The sequence below is a fragment of the Temnothorax americanus genome, unplaced genomic scaffold (genome assembly GCF_048541705.1).
Source record: "Temnothorax americanus isolate GAGA-0224 unplaced genomic scaffold, ASM4854170v1 Scaffold112, whole genome shotgun sequence".
Lineage (NCBI taxonomy): Eukaryota > Metazoa > Arthropoda > Insecta > Hymenoptera > Formicidae > Temnothorax > Temnothorax americanus.
The window spans coordinates 24515-40409 of NW_027509245.1; the positions used below are offsets into that span (position 1 = coordinate 24515).

General features: G+C 33.8%; 1 protein-coding gene and 1 long non-coding RNA gene across 9 annotated transcripts in view; one reads left to right on the plus strand and one right to left on the minus strand.

Annotated features, from left to right (window-relative positions):
• Positions 1-15895, minus strand: part of LOC143908712 (dorsal-ventral patterning tolloid-like protein 1) — a 297226-nt gene that overhangs the window by 12239 nt on the left and 269092 nt on the right. For 7 of the 8 annotated variants that reach the window (XR_013260224.1, XR_013260223.1, XR_013260222.1 and 4 more), the window contains one exon: positions 15332-15478. The exons of the other annotated variant lie outside the window; for it this stretch is intronic. The gene's annotated coding sequence lies outside the window, so the exon portion shown is untranslated. The remainder of the gene's footprint in view (positions 1-15331; positions 15479-15895) is intronic. 8 annotated transcript variants of the gene reach the window in all.
• LOC143908721 (uncharacterized) overlaps positions 3004-15895 on the plus strand; it is a 60650-nt gene continuing 47758 nt past the window's right edge. The window contains exon 1 of the long non-coding RNA XR_013260226.1: positions 3004-3817. This is a non-coding gene — a long non-coding RNA (uncharacterized LOC143908721). The remainder of the gene's footprint in view (positions 3818-15895) is intronic.

Below are 15895 nucleotides of genomic sequence, written 5' to 3' on the forward strand. Positions count from 1 at the left end.
TAAAAGGTGATGAAAAGTGAAAGGTGAGAAAAATTGAAATAATAACACAAAGTTTCGTATTTGAAAAAAAAAACAGGGGAAATGTGTAAAACGGATAAAACGGCCTCCCCCTAATAGTTTTTACTGAATACACAACGCTATAATCGGGAGTCTAAATGTTGTAAAGATCGCTAGTGCATAGTAGAGTAAATGACGCTTTCTGTGAGGACAAAATAAGTAATTTCCTATTTTTGTATGTTTTAATCTAAGGTGAGTCCAAGTTTCATTTGGTATTTTTCTCTTTTCCATGGAATGTTCCTAATCATTTATACATTTTATCTAGTAAACCTGAAATCCGAAACATTTCAGAAATGTTTGATTTAAGTTCACTAAAGATTTTGTTTATACTTTGTTCATGCGGTTGCACTTTTGGATAAAACGGCCAATCTTACTTGTGGGTAAGATGGTCAGGGTCATTTTACACTAACGCACGATATCTCGCATATTCTTTCACTTTATCTGTAATTTCAAGTTTAACAAATGAAGATAAATTATCCGTCCCTATAAAAAATAATCCATAGATGTCAAATCAGGAGATCGGACCGGCCAATCTACAGGACCTCCTTCACTAAGCATCCATATAATTCGAACACATGTAGAGTCTAATAAAAGCTGTTTCTTTTTTTTGGATACAAAACTTTGTATTAATATTTCAACACCATCCAACACCTTTCAATTTTCTAGTCATTTCTCTTCAACGGTTGAAGATAATGTTACTGCGGTAATGTTCAAATAAAAATTTCTTTTTTTAAGCTCTCCCTTATGAAAATGTGCCCTTGAGTGTTCAATGGCGGTCAATGGGAATGTATGGTTGCCCTACAGTTGCGGCCGGTGGTGCGAAGCTACCATCCGTGGGATTATGCCTGAACGCCTCTAAGGCCGTATCCTCTCTAGTCAAAGGTGGCAATGATATCTCTAGGAGTCTCGTGAGTCGAAAGGCTCAAAACAATGTGACACACTACTAGGCGGCCGGTCCCCCTTAAACGGGAGACCCGGTCGTCGCACGAGCCCGGTTTGCCGTACGGCGCTTCTGCCCGTCGTCGGGATCTCACCGCTTACGACGGCACGGCGTCTAACGGTCGAACATGAGTTTCGCGAGTTCGATGTCGAGACTCGGAATCGTCTGTAGACGACTTAGGTACCTGGCGGGGTGTTGTACTCGGTAGAGCAGTTACCACGCTGCGATCTGTTGAGACTCAGCCCTCGACTCAGCCCCATATAATACGAAATCTAGGCCTGCGCACAAACCTGCATCGTATCACATTCGTTTTACGGCTGTTTATTACTATCAAGGAAAAGGGGTAGACTTAACCTCAACTCGGCGTATTTTTAAAGTGTGCTGAAGTGATCTATAGTGTTATTTTAAGCAAATATCTTTTTATTTGGAAATACTACGCAAGAATTTTCAACGTGTCATTTCTTACTTCTTCTCACATTCCAACATGGCCGCGACGAGTACCCAGGAGCCTTAAACAATTTAAGCCCAAACTATTTAAGAGAATCACGTGTTTTCTAAGTAAATAATACTATTTTTTTAGCGACACTCGAATTACACTTTATAATTACTCTTAATTCAAAATTCTCATCAGTTAATTTATTAAATTTAGGTAAATTAAACATTGTAGCGTAACTAAAAAGTCTTTCTACTGGTGCAGAAGATGGTAAAGGTGTATTAAATTTGAGAAAAACTTTCTTAACAATAGTATATAAATTAAGTAATTCGAGATCATTCCTACTTTCAGTACTAAATTTCTGAATAATTGCTTCTACATCAGAGGCCCCAAAAGTTTCGACTACATCAGGTGTATCATGATCACATGTAAAGTCAAAAAAATCATCCTCAGCTACACTATCATCTTTTTTTTTATCTTCAACTCTACTCGACACAGAAGCAAGTGCTTCTTTTATTGCTACTATAACATTTGCTTGCACTGAGCGACTTAAACAATTGAGCCAGTTCAATTTAAATTTAGAATGTGAAGCTGCTGCTACAGCGCTAATCCGTCCTTCATTTTCAACATCAAAAATTGGCTTAAAGCGAACTGCAAACTTGTCAATAATCCAAACACTAACTTTTTACAAAATTGTAACTTTATTTTTTGACAAGCCAGTAATTTATTCTTGACGGATATGAGTGTAGAAAGCAGGTATAGCGTAGCATAAGACCGCTAAACCAATGAGCATCCAGTATAAAGTTGCCATATTAATTTACATAAGATTCGTCCAGCCGGTCCAGCGGTCTTATGCTATGTTTATGCAGCCTATGCAATTTTGTGCGCGATGGCCTTAAGAGAGAGCAAGAGACCATCGTCAAATTATAGTTCATCTAGTAATTGCAAATTTTCCCAAAAGACACGAATTTTCAGTAGAAAAAAATTATTTAGTATAGTTAACGTCATCGTTTCATTTCTACTGCAACTAATGTACTTTTAAAAACGAATACTTTACAAATTAATAAATGCTAATTTTCTAAAAAATTAGTAATATATTTTCTAATAGTTATCTACTAATTGTTCAAATAATTTACTTTTTAAAAATTACTAATTTTTTAAAAAATTAAAAATATTTTTTTTTTTAATGTAATTTTTATAAAAACTGACAATTTATTTTATATAATTGCCAATTTTTAAATTATGAGCAATATATTTCTGATTATTTATTAATTTTTTAAACAGAGTATTACATTTTTAATTAATTAATAATTATTTTAAATTTAGAGCTTAGTATTTTATTAATTACCAATTTTTTGTTAATTAAAATTAAAAACATTTAAATTTTTTATTTTTGATTAATTAAAAATAATCGCCGATATCATTACTAAAAACAGAATTTTTGCCGATCACTGATAGGTAGTATAATTAAAAAAGATACGTTGTATATGAAATCCAGAAATAGAAGTAGAGAATTGCATGCACTTACAATTAGATAATCAGTATATATATATATATATATATATATATATATATATATATATATTGTGACGTTGCGGCTCGCCGCATCGTCGCGGCGCCCCGCCGCCGTCACAAGACGCGGAATTTCGCGCCCAGGGACGGACCAGGGAGGCAACGGCGAGATCTCCAGGGGTCATAATTAATTGCGTTTCCACGTTCTGATGACGTTCTTTTTTTTTGCAATGTAATACGCGCGGCACCTCACCCACACCACGGCAAACCTTCGAGGGAGTACGTGGCGAGGAAAATCAAGGACGATCGATGACCCGGGAGGGGTGGCAAACGCGGAAGCAGCAGAGATCGCGGGCTGGCGAGAGCAGCGCGGCAGGCGGGCGGCACGTACGGCAGCGACGGACGAGGCCGCCGATAGCGGGGCCCCAAGCGCATGGGTGAACACCCGGCTTCAGCAAAGGATCTCTACAAAACATCGACCTACGGGGTGACTGATCACCGCCCCAGGGTCAAACCGGAGACACACCGGCGAGAACCGAATTCCGTCCGCTGCTAAGGACAGAATTGAGGAGTCGCACGCCGCCGAGGGACCGCTGCACGCCCCCGAAGGATCTCGTATCGACAGCACTGCGCCGGGACACCGCGGGCTTGCAAGCTCGCGCCCGATTGGCTCGCGCGCCCCTCAGGAAGGGGTACCTTATCGATTCCGCAATCGAGCGGGCCTAGCGTTTTCACTCTCTGGTCGTCCGTCGGCGAGAATCGTTTTGTAAGATACGCGATAGCCACCCCGAGTCGGGTATTTCGATATTCGTATGGAGGATCGAGGATCGTGGTGGAAGGCGACGGCGAGGAGCCCAGGAGGAGGCGTATTCCCGGTGAGGTTGCCCGTAAATCGCGATATGTAAAGCCACGACACTGCCCTCCGGTACACGCTCTCGCTCGGGATAACGTACGTTAAGATTGAGTGTAATTTCGCGATCGATAACGAGAGCGAAGGGCCTCGGGATGGTATCGTGGCCGCGGAACCGTGGTACAAGCGTTGTGGCGAATCCTTGGAGATCGCGATAGGCGTTAATGAGTTCGGTATCGCGAGTATATTGCGTTGTCCTCGCGACCTTGGTGTACGGCCGCATACGGGCCGGTAGTTCGTCAATTGCGTACCGTTTCTTCGCGTCGGGAAATTCTGGTGTTCGAGCGTCGGTGTTAGCGTATCGATCGGTGTTCGGATCTCGTTATTACGGGCTGAGAATTGTGCTCTCGCGTTGAGAAACTTTGCGTCCGGTATTACTTGCGCTGCGTCCTATACTCGCGTTAATAAAGTACCGGCGTTCACACGCTTCGTGCGTTTAGATGTTAATTGCGTAGTTCTTCCTGGCGTTCCGTGGATATTAGATGCGCACTTCGAGTCAACGGTGGTGTGGCCTTCTCCACACCTGGCGCCCAACATTATTAGCGGTATCGCGACTGGCTTGGTTAAATGACTCGGCGCCTCCCCGTTGCGCCCGAGCCGAATATCTCGCGTTAAGCTAAGATATTATTGCGACAGAGTTTTCGTACGGTCCCGGACGTGGTCTCCACGCAATCCAAGCGTGACGTACCCTTATTTCGCGACATTTTGTGTTGAACCTCACTCTCGTGAGTGATGTTAAGCGTCTTATTATTATTCATATTATTCATATCATATTATTAATTGTTGGAGAATAGAACCTTCAGCGGGTTTATTAGAGACCCAATTAATACTCCGTGGGTGTCTCGCGTCCGCAGTAATATTAGTTCTGTTAAATGAGTCTCGACACCCCGCCACCGGCTATTCTTGATTTATTTATCGAAATTAGCTTGTGTTTGATCGAAGCCGGTTGGATAAACGCTGTTATTTTCTCGACAACCAGTACTCAATAAATGTTATATTCTTTGTTATCTGACTGAGTATGAAATTAACGTGTCACCCCGCCGAGTGCCGTGCCGCCCTTCATTAACCCCGCCCGTGATTAGGTCAAGCTAGCCGATTCCCCGCACCTCCACACTTCGTTTCGCGTCTCGTTTAGGTTTTCGCGATTTCGTGGACGCGAAGGTACGCGTCTAACATTCGGAACATTTCGTGGAGTATCGGAGGTGCGAGGAAATCACTAGAGAGGCCAACCATCCCGCTCTCCTAAGTCCTTTTGATCCGGCTCACGCCCCGGAGCGGTCCGGGAGTGCAAAAAGTCGTGACAATATATATATAGAGGCGTATATATATTATATATATATATATATTATATAATATATAAATATATTTTATATATATATATATATATAAAATATATGTATATATGGGGCATTCCATGCCAACTCAACCAATGATTGTCCCCGACCATTTTTTATTTGGCCGAAATTTTTTTGTTTTTGTACTGAATGAAAGTAGATTCCATGATTTTTTTTTAGATTTTTATTTCTACTCATACTTAAGTTATGGATTTAAAAAAAAATGCAGTTTAAAATTTGGAAAATTTCAAATGCTTGTAACTTTAAAAAGAAAAAAGATATTGTAAAAAATAAGGTAGTCTTTTTTTCGTTTTTCACTGTACTTTTTGAAGAAAATATCGAAAAAATGTTTAATAGGCAATATAACTGTTTTTTTTTAAGGATTTAAGTAAAAAATGTGTTTTTCTCAGTGCGACCGTTTTGATTTTTTTCAAAAAAATTTCACAAATTTTAGACTTAATTTTGAAATTTTTAAGACGTATAAGAAAATGAAATTCCAATAATTTTGATTTTTTAAGAGACTTTTTCTTCATTTTTTTATCGAAAATAATTTTTTTTAAATAAGATAGACTACCGATGGCTATCAAAACATTTGATAAATTTATAGACAGCAATCCTGAAATTTCGATCTATACGCAATGATATCGATATGTCATAAAAAATACCATAAAAAATTCATTGCGTTATACCTGATAACAATGGAAATTTCAATGTGAAAATATTCTCTCGATGTAATGATGTAAAATCACATAAAATAATTTAAAAAAATAAAAATAAATAAATAGTATAAACGTTATATAATATGGCATAATTTTTTGATATATTTATTATTTATTTTATGTTTATCTTTTATTTTGATTCTTATTTATTTATTTCATTTTCAAATAAATCTGATTGCTATTTTCACAGATAATATACGTTTTTTTCATTAACTATATAATTTAATTGTTGCATGCTAACCGTTAAAGTTCCCCAATTTATAATATCCTATTAAAAAAAGTAATTTAATAATAAAAATAAATAAAAATGCAATTAAAAAATAGAAAATATTCGAATTTTCTCTTTACCTATGGATAGAAATTTCAGGATTGCTATCCATAAATTTATCAAATTTTTTGATAGCCATGTCATCTTATTTAAAAAAAATTATTTTCGAAAAAAAAATAAAGAAAAAGTCCCTTAAAAAATCGAGGTTATTAGAATCCCATTTTCTTATACGTCTTAAAAATTTTGAAATTAAGTCTAGAATTTGTAAGATTTTTTTGAAAAAAATCAAAACGGTTGCACTGAGAAAAACTTTTTTACTTAAATCCTAAAAAAAAAGTCATATTGCCCATTAAACATTTTTTCAATATTTTCTTCAAAAAAGTAAAAAACGAAAAGAAGACTACCTTATTTTTTACAATATCTTTTTTTTTCTTAAAGTTACAGGCATTTGAAATTTTCCAAATTTTAAACTGCATTTTTTTTTAAATCCATAACTTAAGTATGAGTACAGATAAAAATCTAAAAAAAATCATGGAAGCTACTTTTATTCAGTAGAAAAACCCAAAAAAATTTTGGCCAAATAAAAAATGGTCGGGGACAATCATTGGTTGAGTTGGCATGGAATGCCCCATATATATATATATATATATAGAACTGCATTCCTTCTTGACATGCTCTTCAGCTCGTGTCGAATATAATTATTTATATTCTAATAAAAATAATGTATTACAACTTTTGCGTCAATGCTTAAGCTGTGCTAGTCTCACGAGTCACCCAAAAATCAATTGATGTTCTCCAGTCTTACATATTTCTTAGTGATATTTTAAAACTATTATATAAAAAAAAGGATTTATTGAAGATTAACTCAACTTTAACATCTAAAATGTGAAAAAACTCTAAATAATAATTCAAAAAATGTATCATTGTCACACGTTCTTTCTTGTTTAAAATGGTGAATGGTGATAATTATACAAGGGGTACAAAAAGTGTTCAAACCCTTTAATTGTACAAAAATTGCATTTTCAAAAAAATGTTTTATGCAAGAGTTGTAAGGTCTTAAGTAATGCATTACATAGCAATATTAGTATAACCTTGAATAGTGTTATCAAAATCACATAAAGATTACCTTGAAGTTTTTAAATAAAAACCTATTTTTTATTGCATATTATGTAGTTTACTTTGAGAGCCTTTCAAAAGAATATAACAAAATAATTTTTTATTAAATACTTTTTGAGTTATGGAGCTTGAAAGTTATAGTACCTTCAACATTATCATTACCCAAGGTCCAAGGTATACCGAGTAGAGATTACACGGTCGGATTTATGTCTCTTTTGTGTGCGCACGTGCGTGTGCGCGGGTGCGTACGTGTGCGTGTGCGTGTGCGTGTGCGTGTGCGTGTGCGTGTGCGTGTGCGTGTGCGTGTGCGTGTGCGTGTGCGTGTGCGTGTGCGTGTGCGTGTGCGGCGTGTGCGGCGTGTGCGTGTGCGTGTATGTATAGTACTTATCTCTGCTGGCACACGCAAACATAGCAATAAGGGTTTGGGCTAGTGTGACGAACTGTGGAATCTTTATCTTTGCTGACACACACACACACACACACACACACACACACACACACACACACACACACACACACACACACACACACACACACACACACACACACACACACACACACACACACACACACACACACACACACACACACACACACACACACACACACACACACACACACACACACACACACACACACACACACACACACACACACACACACACACACACACACACACACACACACACACACACACACACACACACACACACACACACACACACACACACACACACACACACACACACACACACACACACACACACACACACGCTGGCACGCACGCACGCACACGCACACAAAGGAGGTGTAAATCAGTGTAATTTCTACTTGATACATTTTGGGTAATGCTAACGCTGGCTTTCAAGCTCCATAATTCAAAAAGTACTTTTAATAAAAAAATATTTTATTACAATGTTTTAAAAAGCTCTCGAGGTTGAAAAACTACATAAGTATGCAATAAAAAAATGGAGGCTCATACAGCACAGGAACCTTTCAGAAATATCTAAAAAATGTTTTATTTGATAGGTTGAAACATTTCATAAATATTTCAAAATGTTTCTGCAACAGCTCTAAGACATCTCTGGGATAGCAAAATATCCGCGATTCTTGCACTTGAAATGTTTCTGAAACCGTGCTGAAAGGTTTCCAAAATATATTTATATCCTACGTGCGTGAGAGAAAAGTGGCCTATTCCGCGCGCGCTATCTGTGCGACAAATAGCCAAGTTCCCACTCGAACCCGTGCAGAAATAAGATATTCCCGCACGCAGAAAATATCTTATTCCTGCACGGCCTTGAGTGAGAAATCTCTTGCGCGTGCGGAATCGGCCATCCGTCGCACAGATGACGCGCGCGCAATAAGCCACATTCCACGCACTTTGTAATATAAAATAAACTGAAAAATATAATAAAATTAGAAACAGCCCAATATCTTAAAATTTACGTAAGTTAGAGCTATTACAGGCATTTCACAAAAAATGATGGATCTTTGATCGCGTATAAAGCTGGATCTAATCAACTTAATCTTAAAGAATTATATATGAAATATATAAGGGTAAAAAAGACTGAAAAATATAATAAAATTAGAAATAAACCGATATCTCAAAATTTGCAGAAATTAGAGCAAGCACAAATTTTTCTACAAAAATTCTAAATTTTATTAAAAAAGAACCGTTTTACCGATTATCGCCAAATTCAATCCCAACCTTCCTTACATTATTCCGCGAAAAACGATTGTATTAAAACCGTATTAAAAGCTTATATGAATTTATTAAGAATCTTATTAGAATCGAATATGCAAATCAATTATAATTTAAATATGTCATATTTAAATCAAATTAAAGTACCTCATCTTATTTAATCTATATATGGATTAAACTGGACCTTGCTTTGTTAAAATATGCAAAATCAGCCGCACAGACCAAAAGAAATGCAGAGTTAATATGGTTTTAATTTGCCAAATGTGGATTAAATATGGTAATAAATTCAAAATTAATTTGTTAAATATAATCATATATAAGTCAAATATAATCATATAAGTCAAATATAATCATATAAGTCAAATATAATCATATAAGTCAAATATAATCATATAAGTCATATAAGTCAAATTTGTCATATATAAATGTTATTTGATCTTATTAGAATTTTATATAATTTTGTTTTAAATTTAAAGTTATACCAATTTAAACTTAAACAAGATTATATAAATTTTATTTTTTAAGCGTGCTACTTTATTATAAGAGTAGACTTCACGATATAACTGATACAAAAATTGTGTCGTTCCGAGACAGTGTCGTGTCTTCTTGATACCGTTATCTTATAACACTCTTTGTCAAATTTTAATTACGAGAAACAGATCACATCGAATGCCATCTATCGGATACTTTGAGATGCAATATTCTGATCTGATCATATATAATCTTATATGACTATATTATTTTTTTTTTAATTTGAATCAAATATTTTACATGTTAAGTTCGACAAATAAAAAAACAAATTTTACCGCAAATATTATTTAAACATTATTTAAACAAAATTACGTTTTAATAAGAATCAAATTAAAACCAAAGGGCCTAGCGGAATAAGCATGTGAAATTGGCCCTTGATCATACAGAGCTGACATTAATGTCACAAGTTAGTACCAATATGATAAAACTTTCCACCAAACATTATTTTAAAAAATCCACTTTTTTATAAGTTATGCAGGGAGAAAGTAAAATAAAGAAATGTATTTTTCTTGAAAACCACTTGACCGATCTTGATGAAAAAATTATATGTTATGTAGACTAATAAAACTAATTAACAAAAAAATGTCCAAATTGTTTGTCAAAAAAAAGACCAAAAAAAATATTTGAACTTTTTAATATTTTTTTTGGGTGATATTTTTGAGGTACTTCTTTGAAATTTTTACGAAAATTTCTCTTAAAGTGTCCACTATAACATATATTTTTTTTCAATTTTTTTTAAATGGTGGAACATAGTTAAAAATACGAAAATTGTAAGCGTCGCGTCACTCCGGCGCACCAGTGCAGTGCCATTCCGCGTTGCGGGTGTTCGATGTAACTTATTTACTAGCACATATGTACGTCTGCAATTAGCTTATAATATGTATGCTTTTTAATTTTTATAGTTTCCAGAGTTTACTACGTGGAGGTTGCAGTACGGTTTTAAACTCCTTATTGGGGGCTTTTTTAACGTGAGTCCCCTCGCCTCTCACTATATTTCCGTAAAATTGGGGTGCTTTTTTAACGTGAGTCCTCTCGCCTTTCACTACGTTTCCGTAAAATCAGGGTGCTTTTTTAACGTGAGTCCCTTCGCCTCTCACTACGTTTCCGTAAAATCGGGGTGCTTTTTGAATGTAAGACCTCTCGCTTCTCATTACGCCTTACACCTACGATTTTATTTAATCTTCTTCACTATCACTGTCTATTACTGGAATGTTATTTGTTTTTTTAAACAGATCGCTCAGTATTTCTGCTGGTTTCAAAATTTTCGCTAAATATCTTGCATGAAATAGATAATATATAATTGCAGCAATATGACAGCAGCATCCAATTGTTCGTAGCCCATTAGCAATCTGTTTAAGAAAACAAATGACATTCCAGTAATAGACAGTGATAGTGAAGAAGATTAAATAAATCGTAGGTGTAGGGTGTAATGAGAGACGAGGGGTCTTACATTCAAAAAGCACCCCGATTTTACGGAAACGTAGTGAGAGGCAAAGAGACTCACGTTAAAAAAGCACCCTGATTTTACGGAAACGTAGTGAAAAGCGAGGGGACTCACGTTAAAAAAACACCCCGATTTTACGGAAACGTAGTGAGAGGCGAAGGGACTCACGTTAAAAAAGCACCCTGATTTTACGGAAACGTAGTGAAAGGCGAGGGGACTCCGTTAAAAAAGCACCCCAATAAGGAGTTTAAAACCGTGTGCAACCTCCACGTGGTAAACTCTAAAAACTATAAAAATTAAAAAGTATACATATTATAGGCTAATTGCAGACGTACATATGTGCTAGTAAAGTTACATCGAACACCCGCAACGCGGAATGGCACTGCACTGTGCGCCGGAGTGACGCGACGCTTACGATTTTCGTATTTTTAACTATGTTCCACCATTTAAAAAAAATTGAAAAAAATATATGTTATAGTGGACATTTTAAGAGAAATTTTCGTAAAAATAATTTCAAAGGGGTACCTCGAAAATATCACCCTAAAAAAAAATATTTAAAAATTCAAATATTTTTTTTTGGTCTTTTTTTTGGCAACCATTTTAGACATTTTTTTGTTAATTAGTTTTATTAGTCTACATAACATATATTTTTTTCATCAAGATTGGTCAAGTGGTTTTCGAGAAAAATATATTTCTTTATTTTACTTTCTCCCTGCATAACTTCTAAAAAAATGAATTTTTTTAAATAATATTTGGTGGAAAGTTTTATCATATTGTTACTAACTTGTGACATTAATGTCAGCTTTGTATAATCAAGGGCCGATTTCACATGCTTACTCCGCTAAGCCCTTCGAGTTAAAGTCGCAATTGAATCGAGTAAAAGTCGCATACAGAACACATTAACTTTTTATTAAAGTCTTATATATAAATATTCTGCATCATGTATGGTTCTGGATCATATATAATCCACATAAGTTATCTTATTAAATTCAAATTAAAACCATATTTGATTCGAAGTGTTATATGATCCACATAAGTGATCTAATTAAATTTTAATTAAAGCCCTATTTTATTGTAGATCATATTTAATCTACATAACTGATTTTAATAAGTGCAAATTAAAACTGTATTTAAACAAATATAATTTTAATATAAAATCTGGAATTAATTTGAATTTTACCCAAATTTAATATGATTTAATATGATTTTAGTTATATTCATATTAGATCGTTTTTCGCGGGATACTCTATCGATTAAAAAAAAAATGCATTTCGATATCTAAAAAATTACAAAAGTTAAGCGTATATACATACATACACGCACACGCACGCACGCACACACACAGACATTTTGTACAAAAGTGATTTTTTTACGTTTTAGAACATTCTAAACAATTTGCCAAAAATACTTGAAAAAAAATTTTTTTCACGAAAACAAAAAGCTTCCTCTATAAAGAAGCAAAATTATATATGAAATAGAGGTAGAAAAGATTGAAGAATATAATAAAATTAATACAAATTGTTAATAATAAAGGAGTTACCGATTTCTGTTAAAAAAAACAGCCAAGTTTACTGAAATTTCTATAACTCAAGAACTGATTAACCAAATTTTAAAGAATTATATATGAAATAGGGGTAGAAAAAAGACTGAAGAATATAATAAAATTAATAAAAATTGTTAATAATAAAGGGGTTACCAATTTCTGTTAAAAAAAAAACAGCCAAGTTTACTGAAATTTCTATAACTCAAGAACTGATTAACTAAATTTTAAAGAATTATATATAAAATAAGGGTAAACAAAATTAAAGAATATAATAAAATTAATAAAAATTGCTAATAATAAAAAAAGGTTATTGATTTCTGTTTAAAAAAATCTACGTGATTGCTCTAATTTTCGCAAATGAGATATCAAGCTTATTTTTTTTTTTTTATAGATAGAATATCATTAAAAGTAGGTTGGGGTTAAATTTAGCATGGATCGGTGAAGGGATTACCGATTTCTGGCTATTTTTAGAAATGTCCGTGGTTGCTCTAATTTCCGTAAATTTTGAGATATCGAGCTAATTTTTTTTATGGATAGAGTATCATTAAAAAAAAATTGTTATTTAATTTGGCAAGAGTCGGTGAAGAGATTACCGATTTTTGTTTAAAAAGTGTATAAGATGTACATGTAATTTTATATAGAGTATTATTTAAAGGAAAGTTGTTTTGAATTTGGCGACGATCGGTGAAAGAGTTACCAATTTCTGCTTTAAAAGTTACACGTATAAGTTATACATGTAATTTTATATAAAAGAAAGTTGGTATTGAACAAAATGGAAATAAGATATATCCGCAATTAGTAGGGAAGTGCCATGATGTGTATAGTTAATTAAATATAAAATTTAAAAATAATATATGTTCAATCTGTAGACGTTGATATTTTAGAAATGCTCGTAGTTGCTCTAACTTTTGTAAATTTTGAAATATTGGGCTATTTCTAATTTTATTATATTCTTCAGTCTTTTTTCTAATACACCTATTTTATATATAATTCTTTAAGATTTGGCGAAGATCGATGAAGGAGTTATCGATTCCTACTTAAAAAGTTACATGTATAAATTGTATATATAATTTTATAGAGTATTATTAAAAAAAATTGGTATCTTGAATTTAGCGATAATCGGTAAAAGAGTTCTTTCTGTATAAATTTTGAATTTTTTGAAGATTGGTGAAGGAGTTACCAATTTTTGCCTAAAAAGTGGACAAGTTATACATGTAATCTCTATATATAAAGTATCATTAAAGGAAGGTTGTTCTGAGTTTGGCGAGGATCGGTAAAAGGATTACCGATTTCTGTTTAAAAAGTGTATAAGATGTACATGTAATTTTATATTGTGTATCATTAAAATAAAGTTGTTTTGAATTTTGCGAGGATCGGTAAAAGGGTTACCGATTTTGCTTAAAAAATGTGTGTTATTTGATGGATAAAATATCATTTAAGAAAGGTATTGAATTTGGCGAGGATCGGTGAAGGAGTTACCAATTTTTGCTTAAAAAGTTAACTATAACTATAAGTTATACATGTAATTTTAGAGTATCATTAAAAGAAGGTTGGTATTGAATTTGGCGATAACCGGTAAAAAGGTTCTTTCTTTATACAAAATTTTGAATTTTTGAAAAATGTCTCTGGTAGCTTTAACTTCCGCAAATTTTGAGATATTGGGTTATTTTTAATTCTATTATAATATTCTTCAGTCTTTTTTCTACCTCTATTTCATATGTAATTCTTTAAGATTTGGTTGATTAGATTTGTACGCGTTCAAAGGTCTATAATATTTGGAGAAGTGTCTATGGTAGCTATAACTTCCGCAAATTTTAAGATAACGGGGTAATTTCGAATTTTGTTATATTCTTCAGTTTTTTCTCGAATTTGGCGAGGATCGGTGAAGGGATTATCGATTTCTGCTTAAAAAGTATAAGATGTACATGTAATTTTATATAGATTATTATTAAAGGGAAGTTGTTTTGAATTTTGCGAGGATCGGTGAAGGAGTTACCGATTTCTGCTTAAAAGGTTATATGTATAAGTTATACATGTAGTTTTATATAGAGTGTCATTAAAAGAAGGTTGATATTAAACAAAATGAAAATAAGATATACCTGCAATTAGTAAGGATTATTTTAGTAAAAACATTAATTATTTAATTGATTTTTTAAGAGTATGAAATGTTTCCAAAATAACTTAATTAAAAGTTTTCAAATTTATTGCGTGATGAAGGTTTCAGAAACAGCTCAACTGAAAAGTTTACAAAATCATTTCATATAAAACAATTCAGAAATAAATCAACTGAAAGTGTTTAAATTTATTGCGTGAGAAAGGTTTTAGAAACAGCTCAACTGAAAGATTTATAAAATTATTTCATGTGAAACGATTCAGAGATAACTCAACTAAAAGTTTTGAAAAATTATCTTCATGTGAAAGGTTTCAAAAACATTTCTATTGCAACATTTTATATAACATGTTGCGGAATTCTTTCAGAGATGTTGCACATAAAATGTGAAAGGTTGAAATATTTTTGAAATCTTCCTAGAAGCTTTCTGCAACAATCTGTGCTGTATGGGGGTTTTTATTTAAAAATTTCGTGATCCTTACGTAACCTTGACGCTATTCAAGGTTATACTAATATTGCTAGGTAATACGTCACTTAAAATCCTACAACTTTTGTATAAAACATTTTTTTCGAAAATGTGTACTTGTAAAATTAAGGAATTTTAATACTTTTTGTACACCCTATATATGATAGTGGCATTATACATGTAACATTTATTCCAACTAGCTTTTTAATATGATATATGACTGTGCAATACTGTGAGTGAACTCACGTGATAAGGGGAGATCATAACATGCCGGATCGTCTGGAAGCTTCATGAAGGGGGCTCAGATGGCCACGAATACAAAGCACAGAGAGAGAAGAAGCATGGTAGTAGATACCCCAGTCAGTGCTGGTGACAATGGGGCTGATGCTGCACCTGCGACACCATACAATCATTCACCCACGCAATCCTACCATTCTCTCACCTTGTACATATATCTACATTTTACTACTACTTACCTAAAAAAAATTACAATGTTTTCTTATTAGCCTCAAAACGCTATACGTTAATGTTAAGGTGGTTCATGCATTTAGGTCATATGTACTTAGCCCGGAAAATGCAATATGAAATGAAAGATTAACGTTCCTCGAGTGTATCTGTAAAATTTCGGATTTTTTAACCGATTGGTTCCGGAGATATATGTCCGTAAACTTTGCCAATTTAACGCGGTGGGGGGACCCCTTATCCGAAAAACGAGGTTAAAGCGCTTATGCTGCAAAAATTGCAATACTTCAAAAATAGATAAACGAACCAAAAACTGACGAAACGATGCAATAAACATTTTGCAAGATA